The sequence below is a fragment of the Balaenoptera physalus genome, assembly GCF_965194825.1.
Source record: "Balaenoptera physalus genome assembly, chromosome: 21".
Taxonomy (NCBI): domain Eukaryota; kingdom Metazoa; phylum Chordata; class Mammalia; order Artiodactyla; family Balaenopteridae; genus Balaenoptera; species Balaenoptera physalus.
Window position 1 is genome coordinate 20,078,328 of NC_138902.1, and position 13,165 is coordinate 20,091,492.

The following is a 13,165-nucleotide window of genomic DNA, read 5'->3' on the forward strand; positions in this document are numbered from 1 at the left end:
TACTCATTGAAGTTATCAATTATCGTTATTTTTTTTCCTCCTGAAGAGCTGCAGATACTAATTATAAGATTCTTTGTCCAACAGTGGTTATTTAAGCCAGGAAATATATTCTAAGCCAACTCCTTCACAGATGAGGAATTAGATTTTCAGAAAGGTTAACTGATTTGCAAAACGTCATGCCAGTAAATCTGAATACCCAGATTATGATTATCAACACCAAGGTTATTAGCACAATTATTAGTTTTTGTGGCGTTTACAGAGTGATTTCCAAACTGCAAACCCAAATCTATTGACAAGCCAGTACCTTTCCTCCATCATGGTCTCGTTTGTGGTGATTTCTTTGTACCTGAATACATTTAAGGTGCCTACATTCTTTCGATTCCTTCTGATTCCTTTTGATTCCTTATTCATTGAGCACATTGTACTCATCCATTCATACCTGCAATTTGCCAGTTTCCCAATTTAGCATCTCTGAAATATTTACTAGTGGGGAGTATACTTCTTTACCGCATCATAACTATGCTAAATAAGACCTTACCTGACACAAGCCCTGTGGAACCCAAAGGGCAACCATTTACTGCTACCTTTTTGTCTATTGTCTTTTACCTGCATGTAGTTGCTGTTTATGCTTCCTTGAGAGGAAATTATTTAACTCCCTAAAAAATCATCATGATACGGCATAAAATGATCTTAATACGTCACTGTGTCTGTTGTCTAAGCTTGAATCCAATTTTCAAGTGCTTTATGTTGATTTGATTAGCAAGAAGAGGCATTTCAGGTTGTACATGAAATAAATGAACATAAATTCACCAAGTGACCATATTCCCGTGGGAGCAAAAGGAGGCATGGTATTTAGCATAAATGAGTGTAAGTGGTGAGTTAGATAAGCAGTCAGGAGACCCGAATTCCATCCTCAACTTTCACACTAAAGGTACAAACTTGCACAACTTTCCTCACTTCCTTGAGCCCCAACCAAAAGTGAGGGAGTTCAACTCGCTTTTCTAAGATTAGATTCATATCTATCATTTTATGACTACCATGGGCAGCCCCGAATACCCCCTCCTCTGCATGTACGGCAGCTCTTCTGGGCAGTTATCTAATACTTCACGTGGCAGCGTACACCAGCCACTGCGCTGTGCTTCGCCAGGATGGCCCACCGCCAGACCGGCAGGCCACAGCCTCCGGCCCTATGACGAATCCCAAGCATCCCAGGGCAGCAGTCAGTAGCAGCCTGCTTCAACAACACCTAAGAAAACAAAACTTCTCATCTTCACCTTCAGTCTTTACTACACGCGACAAATTTAAGACCTTAATGGCTACTTTTTCCTCCAGTGTAAAGTGCCAGGCCAGCTGGCTCTAGAATACTTCATAAAGCATGCAAAAAGCCCCAATTCCATAGGCATGTATCACTGCACTAAGAAGGGACCTTGGAGAGTTTTAATATTAAAAACTGAGACCCAGAGAATGGAGATGTTAGGACTAGAAGCAAGCGTTCTTGATTCCAAGCCGGTGTGCTCCCAAGGGGAATTTATCAAAGTACAGAGAGAATTCACAACTTCTTACTTCAGTGGATTTTGGTGGGTGTTTCTGTAACACATCATGCAATCTAGTGTTTTCTTTACATTCATGGTGAAAATTTTAGAAGTCTCCACATCTTGATTGTTATAGTGAAGCAGTACAGTAATGAGACAAAGGATTTGTTCTAGAGCTAAAATCACGTCTCCTTCACTTATATTTGGCCAAGTTAACTTCTTTGCACTTCTTTTCGTCGTATGAAAAATGGCATTTAAAATGCTTTCAAATTATTTTTGGAAGTTAAAGACAGATAGCTAATGTAGCATTAGTAGTGCTGTGCCTTCACACATTCCTTAATGGATTCAAAAGACATATGTTGTCTGAGAGTCACAACAAATCTTACAAATTAAAGTTATCTCTTCAACGTGGCCTGATACCCCAGTTGGTCCTTGGGCTAACATCCTAAGATGCACTAGTGATCTTGAGGACATTTCCTGCAATGGTCCTGACTGATACTGTTCTTTGTTTCCAGGACTCTTAGAACCACGCTGCATGGAAATATGACTGGGGATTTGAGAAGATACTTTGTTTTTTAAAAACAAGTTTAGGGGCTTCCCTGGTGGCGCAGTGGTTGAGAATCTGCCTGCCAATGCAGGGGACACGGGTTCGAGCCCTGGTCTGAGAAGATCCCACATGCCGCGGAGCGACTAGGCCCATGAGCCACAACTACTGAGCCTGCGCGTCTGGAGCCTGTGCTCCGCAACAAGAGAGGCCGCGACAGTGAGAGGCCCGCGCACCGCGAGGAAGAGTGGCCCCCGCTTGCCACAACTGGAGAAAGCCCTCGCACAGAAACGAAGACCCAACACAGCCATAAATAAATTAATTAATTAATTAATTTTAAAAAAATTAACTATAAAAAAAATAAAAGTAAAAAAAAAAGTTTAAATAAACCTAAGTAATGGAAATAAAAGAAAGTTCTTATTTTTTTTTTTAATCTCAAGATGGTACAGGAGAGGCTTCAAATGTACCACTTCCTGGTAATGTAGAAATAATTTCTGAGACCATTAATCTCAACACAGCAATTTAAACCGACACACGTGTGCATGCATTGTAAAAACAAATATCAGCTGCAAGAAGTACTATTCAATGTAGGATTGGACTATTTTTCAAATGTGTCTTAAAGCCCCGCCTCTACAGGAAGCTTTTCCCAGTTTAAACGTACTCGACTGTCCCCAGCTTTTAGTCCACAACAGGAAGCAAGCTGCATCTATCACATTTGCAGAGGTATTTTCATTTGCAAAGTTGCAACATTATGGAGCTAAAAGGAACCTTTAAGACCACCCATTGCAAACTTTTCATTTTAGAGAGGAGAAACTGGAGCCTGCGAGGTTATATAGTTTTTTTTTGCTAAAAATAGAAAAGCAAAAAAGAAGCTGAGACTAGGCTAGAACAGAATGCACATCACTAGGTAGGTAATCTGGCCCAGTGCTCTTCCCAGGAGTCATGGGATCCATGAGATCCGACTTTACACTATACAGCAGGCAGAGTTAGTTAGCAAGACTCAGGCTCGGAACAAATCACTCTGCCTTTGCCTACACCTATTCTAAATGAATTCCTCATATCTGTCAAGGATTTGTCTTACTTTCGTAAAATTAGAGTAGCTTTTTAAATGTTTCTTTCTTTCACGACTTTTTAAAAAACATTGTTCAATTGCACTCTGTCCCAAGGGTTCGTAAGTGCTAAAAAACAATCGTTTCAGACAGATTATACATTGTTCTTCTCTTCTCCATTGCTAAAGATATTCGTAAAGCATGCTTTTCCCAATAGCTTGGGCTCTAATTTCTATAAGTAGTCTACCTAACCAAGATCCACAGAAGGAAAAATGTGTGATAGCTCTATGTCACCCTGATAAGATATTGACAGTTTTGTTTCCACCTACAGATCCCTGAAAATGTTCTCCTAGGAACTAGCCCAACTATTAAAAGGGTACCACGGAAAAATCAGTTTAGGGGTATTGGGGTCAAGCCAGGGAAGAGGACCAGTATTTTTGTTGCTGTGTCAAACCAGAGAAGTAAAATTCTCATTTCAGATCAGTGTGGAATAACCCTGGAATTAGGTCATGATGCTGGCATTGGAGAAACAGTTTCCTCAGTGGAATCTCTTAAAAGATCCATAGAAATATGCTTTTGATGCACTTTGAGCTTATAATTATTGTCAAAACAAAGTTAAGTAACGGCTGATGGTAGGTTCTACATGCATTAATCACACATAAACAATGTAAAGTCTTCTTTACAAATTCTAGGCAAGCTAAATAGTTGTAAAATAAACATTTAAAGTACTTCAAGGAACCTTACAGGAATTCCATTATCTTGTTGTCATTGTTGTTTTTAAAGCTATAACTCATGATTTATCATTCTTTAATACTGCATATAGTAAGTTTCAACCCCTAGTCAATGAATCCTGTATTTTGGTCAATAAGCAACTATTCTGAGAGCACTGCTTAGATTCTGCACATAAAAACTAGTATTCCATATATACTAGAGTGAAATACACTTAATAATGATAATGATGATGATAATACAAACTAATGTTTACAGAAGGCTTACTAGAAATCAGACGTATGTATGACTTATTTCATGTAACAACCCCATTTTACAGGTAAGAAACTGAGGTTAAAAAGAGGTTACATAACTCGCTCAAGATTACACAACAAGAAAGTAGCAGATCCAAGCTGTCCTTTCAAGTCCACGTGATTCCAAAATGCCTGTTCTTAAACTACTACTCCATATTTCCCACAATTTAATCTTCCACCAATGACTTCTGTGAAAATATTACTGTAATTCATCATCAAGGACAATCATCATCATTGTGGAGATCTTCAGAATCACTGGATGTAGGGGAGTAGGAATGGTGGACTGATAAATAAACCAAGGGTTGTGGCATCATGTTTTCACAAAGATAACATATCTGTAATAAAAATATGGGAGAAAATTCTGCTCAAGAATAGCATTTCATAGTGAAAACACTGTAGATTCAAAATCTTAATACAACACAAAATAGCATGCCTGGCATCTTCCTAGACGACTAGATATATATTAAATGAAGAGGGCTTTCAGCATCAGCTGAGCCATCTGAGCCATTTTTCAAAGTAGAATCATCCATTGAATCTGACTCAAAATAATGAATACAGTCTCACACTGATTCTCTCTTTTGTTACCTTCCCGAATCTAAATTATAGTTGTGAGGAGCATGTGAGCAGATATGGCAAAAAGTGAAACAAACAAGTCTAAGAGAAAAATCACAAATTAATCAACTGCAGTTGGAGTTACATATATTTTCAATTAAGTGTACATTTATTGTACAGTTTGATGCTATTGCCTATTAATGTTAGGTTTCTATTGAAAACCTTGCTTTCTAAAAGCAAGAGGTAAAAAATAATCTAAACACTCAACAATGGGGGTCGGTAAAAAAATACAGAACATCCATATCTTAATGTAGCCATTAAAAATCATACTAAAATAATACGATGGAAAATTTTCAAATAATACAAACAACAAAACTGTTAAAAATTATATGATCCAAATTCTGCATGTGTGCCAAAAGGCACCAGAAAAATGTCTTAATGTGTATAGCTCAAAATGTTAATGGAGGTCTCATCTACTGGTAGGAGGATGTTTCCCTGTCTCTCTCTCCCCCTACCCCCTTGCTTTCGTCATTTCTTCCTTTTACCAATTTTCATAGTCTACAACTATGCTGTAAGTATATTTTACTCGGTTAGTAAACTATATTAATGCAGGATAGAAGAGTACGAGTTTTGCAGTCTATCTGGATCTAAAAACTGACTATCACTAACTTGGTAAGTTACTTAAAATCTCTAAGTTTCACTTAGGAGGAGGATATGTTTCCACATAGCAGATCCATTGTGAGAATTACATGAATTAACATATGTAAAGTGATTAAAAGAATGCCTGGCACAAGATCGGGACTCAGAACATGCTAGCTATTGCAGTTGCTACTGCTGCTGCTTATTTTATTACTGGAGAATATTCAGCCAACCAATGGCTCCGCTGTAAAAACACAAGACATTCATATTTTAATCAAGATACAATGTTATTAAAAACATATGACTTCCCAGATGAGAGCAGTACATATGTAACACTAGTATATCTGCCAAACATTGAGTTTAAATGGACTATTCTGTGGTTACGAAAATAAATTTGACAATTCTTAGCAATATTAGAATTTTTAAAATGAGTATTGTTACTTATCTGTTTTTCCTCTTCCATCATATATCTATAGATGACCCTTTGTGGACTTCTCTAGGTCCACTTTTCACTCATTCTTTTCTTAGACACAACAAGATGATTTGGGGATTAGGTAAGCAGTTACAGGACAACAGAAATCTGACACCAGGCATGTGGTACATGCAAAGTCCATACAACCCAATAATGTCTACAAGCAAAGGGATAAGAACTTTACCAGGACCAAGATAATCAACATTTGAAGGTCTACCATCACCTCAACAGGAAGTCTAAGCCTAGGTCACTTATTTGGCATCAGTAAGGGTGATCAAACCCATCTTCGAAAATGCAATGGACTTCTTTCCTGGTGTGATAAGAAAACATTCACATCATAATTTTTTTTTCCTTACTACTAGAATAGAAGCCTCTGTGATACTAAACTTCCCTTCATCAAGCCAGGGCCTAACCCAAACATATGTAGTTAGAGCATATACTTTTCCTTGATTATGTCTCTTAAGCAAAAATAAAACAATTCCTTTCAGAAAGTAAGGAGCAAGCCTTACTCATTTGTCTCCCTCCTCCTGCCTCAACCCCAAACTCCCAATCATCATGGATGTTCCCTGGCATACAGCAGGCTCTTTTAGGTTAATATTTTCTGAATGAATGAAGCCTTCTGATTTCTCAAAATATGCAGAAATATAAGAACATGCAAACATGTGCTTCATAGTGATAAACCTTGAAGTGGTATTTCTTCCCATCTGAAATATTAGCTCCTGACCTAGTCCTAAAAGAATGACTGGAGTGAGAGGTGAGGTGGCCCTGAAGCAGGAGACAGATGGCCCCCAGGCTGAACAGCTGGAGTCTGTCCCCTCTGGACAGATACTCCAAGATGAAGAAGAGGAGGAGCTGAATCCTGCCCAGATAAGAAACCACCCATTTCTCATTCTCAAGGTCAAGGACACCTTCCTGACTTGTCACATACGCAGAAAGGCTCCTTGGAGGTCAAAAAGGGAGTGATGTCAACCTAGCCATAGGCCTCTTCGCTGGAATCCATCTTGGCTAAGAGATGCACGTGCGCACATTAGAGGACCCTGGGACAAACCAAATAATGGACACAGAACCAGGCAAAGCAAGATGACTGGCCAAAGGAAACCCAGAAGAAACACCCCATATAAGTGATTTAAACTACTACGAGCACGTGACTCTCTGAGTCTGCCCATGTGTCTATCCACAAGTACTCCTTTTCCTCCTAATAAACACTTTACTTGTTTTACTACTTTCCATGTCTTTGTAGGAATTCATTTCTACAAAGCCAGCGAGCCAAGGGCCTTGTCACCGCCACTGGTCCCTGGTGGTCTAGTGTCTGGGATTCAGCACTCTCACTGCCGCGGCATGACTTCAATCTCTGGCCAGGGAACCGAAATCCTGCTTCAAGCCGCTACAGGCCGAGGCCACCCGAGATCAGCCTGACCAGGTCTCACAGTTTGTGGCCAAGCAGGAAACTACCCAGAGGTGTCCAGGTCTGCACTCTGTGTACCTTGCAATTCTACTTCCCAAAATAGAATTCTTAAGGTCATTTCTTCAAATATGTGATTAACTGGATTAATCCAGTTAATTAATCCAGTTAATTAATATGCAAACTGGATTTTTTTATGTTTAAGTTAGATTAAAATACGTAACTCAAGATTGTTTTAACCACACACAGAAAGTAATTTTCAATTTAATGATGTCAATGAATTTAAACCAAATGAAATGATAGGGATTTGAAAACAAATTTGAAAAGAATAAGGCACATCACAAATATTGCTGATCTCTTTCAAACTCAGTTTTGCATTTGAGAAACTGTATCTTAATGAACAGTCAGTAGAGGCAATCAGTTCTAATATACAGTTGACCCTCGAGCAACCCGGCAGTTAGTCCATGTATAATTCACAGCCGGCCCTGTATCCAGGGGTCCTCCACATCCAGGGATTCCATCAACCACAGACTCTGTAGTACTATAGTATTTACTACTGGAAGATATCCTTGTATAAATGAACCCGCATACTTCAAACCCATGTTGTTCAAGGATCAACTGTAGTACCTCCTTTAATCTCCATGACACTAAAACAACACAGCTGTCTTCTGAACTCTCTATCTGCTCCTTCTCCATCTGCTTCACAAGTTGGCCTTTCTTTTCTGAACCTGGACTTGGGCATGGCACAGGGGGGTCTTCACGGTTCCATGTTCAGTCTTCTGTCCTGTACGTTGACATCTCTTGCTCAGCAAACATCCATCCTCTGGCCAATACTTCAACTGTCAATCCTTGGAAGGCAACTCCCATATCCAGACCTGGAGCCCTGTGTGGACTCCTGAGCTACAATCCCTCATCTCCATTTGCCCACCGTACGTTCACTTGAATGTCCTACCATCACTCTCAACTTAAAAATGCTGAACACCAAATGCCCCACATTTGCTCCATCACCTTTTTAATACAGCTTTCACCATTTTCATTAGGCTCAAAAAGTCCCTGATAAACCTTCTTGTGAACTTAACACAGTGCCATTTTGGAACCTGAATGAACGGAATCCCTGTTTTCAATAAGGAATGAGCAGTCAAAGGAGATACGAGTGAGGGGAAAATGCAATAAAGACAAAGATAGCTTACATTTATCTGACTTTCGCAATCTTGGGGGCTTCCTTGTGGAAGGAAGATGATGACTGCCCAACCACTTTGAACATCTGCCTACGTTTCGGAATTTTCACACATTGTGAATTTCACACAGCAGTTGAAGCCAGAAACTTCAGAGACTACCTTACTCCCGGGCACCAAACCAGGGAGAACCAGTTTTTTGGCTGGAGCATTTAGGGAAGCATTTGGTTATTCAGTTTTGGGAGGCAGATCCCTGGCATGACAGGTGCTGGGAAGCCATATGATCAGAGACAAGTCCTGGGTGTGGCTGTGTAGCCCCAGAAACAGGTTCTCCAGCAACTATCCCAGAGACTCTGGAGGCTAATACCTGTTGATACACTCTTTTGCTTGTTAAACTAGCCTGTGCATATTCTGTTATTTGCAACTAAAAGCCCTGTACAAGACACACATTAAAGTATTGAAATTCCACTAATTCTCAGAAGCACAAATTGAATATTAGGGAAAAGTGGTCCTTTTCTAAAACAACTGCATTTATACTCATCCTAATCCATTTTTGCACACCATAGTATTTTTGCCGTGCTACAAAGCCAGACAAAATCCTCACTTCCATGAAATGGTCATGATTCAGGGCTGAAGCTCATGTAAGTAAAACTTTTACCATAATTTCTTTAACAAAGAATATTTAATGTTTCTTCTGAAAATAATTTAGAATAGGTAATTGGCTGACAGTAAGTTTATAAAAATCTGTATTTTCTTTACTCATGAGAGTAAATTAAACCAAGAAGCCTTAAAATGTAGTCTGCCAAATAGATATCCCAAAGTCATCAGTCATCAGTGTGTTATAGTTCTGAGTACAGCTTAACAGTTAAGAGCAAGAGTTCTGGAATCAGAATATTCAAATCTGAATCCCAATTCTACCATTCAGTAATTCTGTCACCTTGAACAAGATAAATCACATATCTACACATCAGTTTCTTTATCTGCAAAACAAAAATAATTATAACACTTACTTCAAATAAGTTTTGTCAGTATTTCTTATACAGAAAATACATGGAAAGTGCTTAACACACTGGCTAGCATATATTAAGCACTCTCGGTTATTCACTATGATTATTAGTAGCATTATTAGCCGCTATGATGGCAACGATGTCATCACAATGCAAGGGTGTCTAGAATTGAACACATTTGACTAAGCACTGCTCTAGATGTTTATTTTGTAGAGCTATTTAATAGCTCAGTTCTTCCAAATGACTTCTCTTGTTCTTTCAGGGGATTATTACTTCTGAAACTAAATTGCCCACACTCCTCGGCTGAAAAGAGTACACCTGGGGGTAAGTTGGTTGACTGAAAAGCTATGTAGCTCTTGATGGGCTATTGTTTGCTTTCTATCAGAAAACAGCTTTTCTACACCAGTGCCCCTTCGAGGGTCTTCTGGCCTCAGATTAGGACAGGGAGCTACTGCAGTGGCATTTGTAGAGGGCCTCCGAGTTTCCAAACACTCACTTCTAGCCAATGTTTCCAGCTGGGGTCCATTTCCAGTGGCTAGGGAAAAACAAATATTTACCTTGGCATTGTTGGGTTCCAAGCATTTTGCAAATGATTTCACCTAATACTTCCCTGGGAAAATTATCATCTCTGGTAAATGTTAACTTAAAAAGTTGTTTGTTCAGTTAAAAAAAAGGGGGGGGGCAGTAAAAACACAATCTTGCAAAGTATTTGCAAACCTTCGTGTTGATTTTGTCACCATCACAGCAACGTGGTCATAACGGGTTCGGGATTGATATGTAAAGTTTAACACCAGCCAGAAATGATGGTTGTTCCCCTTGTTTGGAGTTGTCATCCCTTTGAGGAACTGATGAATGTTCTCTACTGTTTCCGCAGGAAAAGAAATCCCCATGTACCTATATGTACGTCTGCATACAGATCAACTATGTGTGGTTAACATCTTAAAGCTCTATAAATGAATGCCCAATAAATTCTCTGTTTATTGGCAGCCTATTAGTCAGAAATCTCTAAAAACAAGCACTTAGGTTTTTGCTAGAACAATACTGGCTCATAATAATGACCTTGGCTTTATGAACCCCTTGAAGCCCACGTACAGATGCTTCAGAGCCTTGTTACTCAAAGCACAATCCTTGCACCAGCAACAACAGCATCACATGGGAGCAAGCCTGTTAGATATGCAGAACCCCAGACCCCAACCCAGACCTGCTGAGTCAGGATTTGCATTTTAATAAGATACCTGGTTGATTCATATGCACACCAAATTTCGTGATGCACTTCTTTGAGTTCATGAACAATTGCTTAAGAACCTCTGATCTCCAAGATGCTTCCAATGCTTGAGTCACAAGGTAAGGGGAGTTCTAATGCTGTCTTCTAGAAGGCCCCAATGCAACATATATGAACAAATACAAATGAAGTGCTAATCATTTATTCATTTTTCAACAAATATTGATTGGGTATCCATTGTGGGCCAGGCATTGCTTTAGTCACGAAGCTCTATCCTCATTCTACAGGGAAAATACACATAATGAAGAAACATGGAAGTAAATAGGTAATCTGTCAGATGGTAATTAGTGCAACGAGGTAAAATAGGGGAGGCTGAAGGCTATAGGAAATGCTGGTGGGATGCCGTTTCTTAAAAATAGGGTGGCCAGGGAAGCCTCGTGGATAAGATGGCATCTGAGCAAAGACCTAAAAGAAGTGAGGGAGTGAGATCTATACTATTGGAAGGAAGAGCTTCCCAGCAGGAAGCTATTTGGTGCATCCAAAGATCAAGAAGAAGCCCAGCTTCCCCAGAGTAAAAAGGTTAGAGGGAGAAGGTGAGATCAGGGAGGTAGGATGAGGGTGGTCATGAAAGTTCTAATAATCACTGAGCACAAGTACCAGTTGCTGTAAAAACATTAGGAAAGAGACCACAGTGCTACAAATCTGGTTGGGTTCAGTGGAGGAGAGGACCGCCCCCTCTCTTCCACTCAGTTGGGCAAAGTCTCTCCTAGAGAAGGTGGGGTTTCAAAGGCTGTTTGAAATACGACTTACTCCCATCAGAAAGCAATTTATTCTTCTTTCCCTTTTTTTGGAATTTAGGCTTAAAATATAGTTGCTAAGTACGTCTGGCAAAAACCAGATTTTGTTTCAGAGGGTCTGGCACATACTTGGCAGGGAACACACTCAACTGGAATTAAATAATAATCTCATGACTGGCTATAATTCAGAACCGTATCTTGGCTACCTTTTTAGTCTTATGTTCATAATTATTCTTGACCACATTTCAACAGTACTCTAGCCATCTTGTCTGAACATCTGTTTCAGGAACTCTTCTGCCTTTGGCCAATGTGTACTCTCATTGCAGACAGCATGCCAGATGACCAGTGCCATCTCCTTAATACTGTACATCCACATCCTGTGTTTCTGAGTCTGTGCCAAGTTCCCGCTGGGAGACACAAGGTTTTGGTAACAAGGGACATGCGCTCCTCTCATTGCCACGTGTAAACCGTATGAAAGAAATAATGACTCTATTGCAAAAGAAGTCACGCCAGCAACTGTAAAGATCAGCCCAGCCTACAAATAATGGCTATCAATTTGTACAACCTTTGTACATGGGATAATCTAATCCATGTTAATCTCTCTCCGTTATGGCAATGAAGATGCTACAATCACTCCACACACAGAAAAGATTCACTCAAATTAATGTTCCTTGTCAGCTCTATCTTAAAATATTTCCTCTTCTTCATCCAGAATGGAGAATGAATAAATCTGTCTATGCTGAATAAGCCTCCCAAGGATTCTCCATCTAATCCAGCCAAAATGAAACAAGTCAAAAAAAGGCTAAATAAAAACAAGGATAATAAATGGATGCCATTATTCACTTACAGATATGTATAATCCACTTTAAGAAAATTAATTTGTAAGAAGAAAAACTGTAGGATTATTATTCACAGAAAGTTCCCTTTTCCCACTCAATTATTCGTACAATAGTGAAGCCAGATAGGAGCAACGGAGGTCATCATTTACACATGAGAAAATGGTGGGTAGAGGAGGCAAAAAGGCCTTGCTCAAAGATGCACTACTCTGTGGTGGCAGAGAAAATACCAGAATCAAGGTCCTTCATCTCCCAGACAGCCCACCACACCCCACTCCCCCGACCACACACACACCAGGACTGTCTACAGGGTTACAGTACAGAGACGCCCCTAACTTACTCTAATATTTGTTTACATATCATTAACTACTTGGGAGGGCAGGGTAAGGAACTATGAAATTCAGAGTTAAAATGGCAGGAACCACTGCTAATTGAAAATCAATCAGAAATGAAGTTTAAAACATCTCTGAAATTCTAATGCAAGTCAATGGGAAAATTGGATTCAATTTTTAAAAATTTAACCCTCATAACTCTCAGGAACATGTCCACTGTACCCACAAAAGGCACCCTTAGAATGTCAGTGAATAATTCCAAGAAACCACCCACTCCAACCGTTCCATACTTGACCAAGCTTAATTTTGCAGGTGGTTGCTGATACAGAGAATGGAAAATGTTACCACTCAAAATCCAACTTTGTAAAACCTTAAAACTTTTACAAAGACAACTGGCACAAAAACTGGCTTCACAACCACAACTGAAATAGTATGAAGGAACCGAGAGTGCCAAGAAGAAATAAACAAGCTAGCTAACCCAAATTCGTTTTTCTATGTGCAAACTTGGGTTCAACGAGTTTTGTCAACCAATAAATTATTTCTCAAGATGTGTCTGCACAAAGTACACGACAGGACCTCCATAA

General features: G+C 39.5%; 1 long non-coding RNA gene across 1 annotated transcript in view; it reads right to left on the bottom strand.

Moving 5' to 3' along the window:
- Window positions 1–3,788: 3,788 nt before the first annotated feature.
- The window catches only part of LOC309651739, a 72,487-nt gene continuing 63,110 nt past the window's right edge, over window positions 3,789–13,165 (bottom strand). Inside the window, exon 5 of the long non-coding RNA XR_014258330.1 lies at window positions 3,789–4,482. This is a non-coding gene — a long non-coding RNA (uncharacterized lncRNA). The remainder of the gene's footprint in view (window positions 4,483–13,165) is intronic.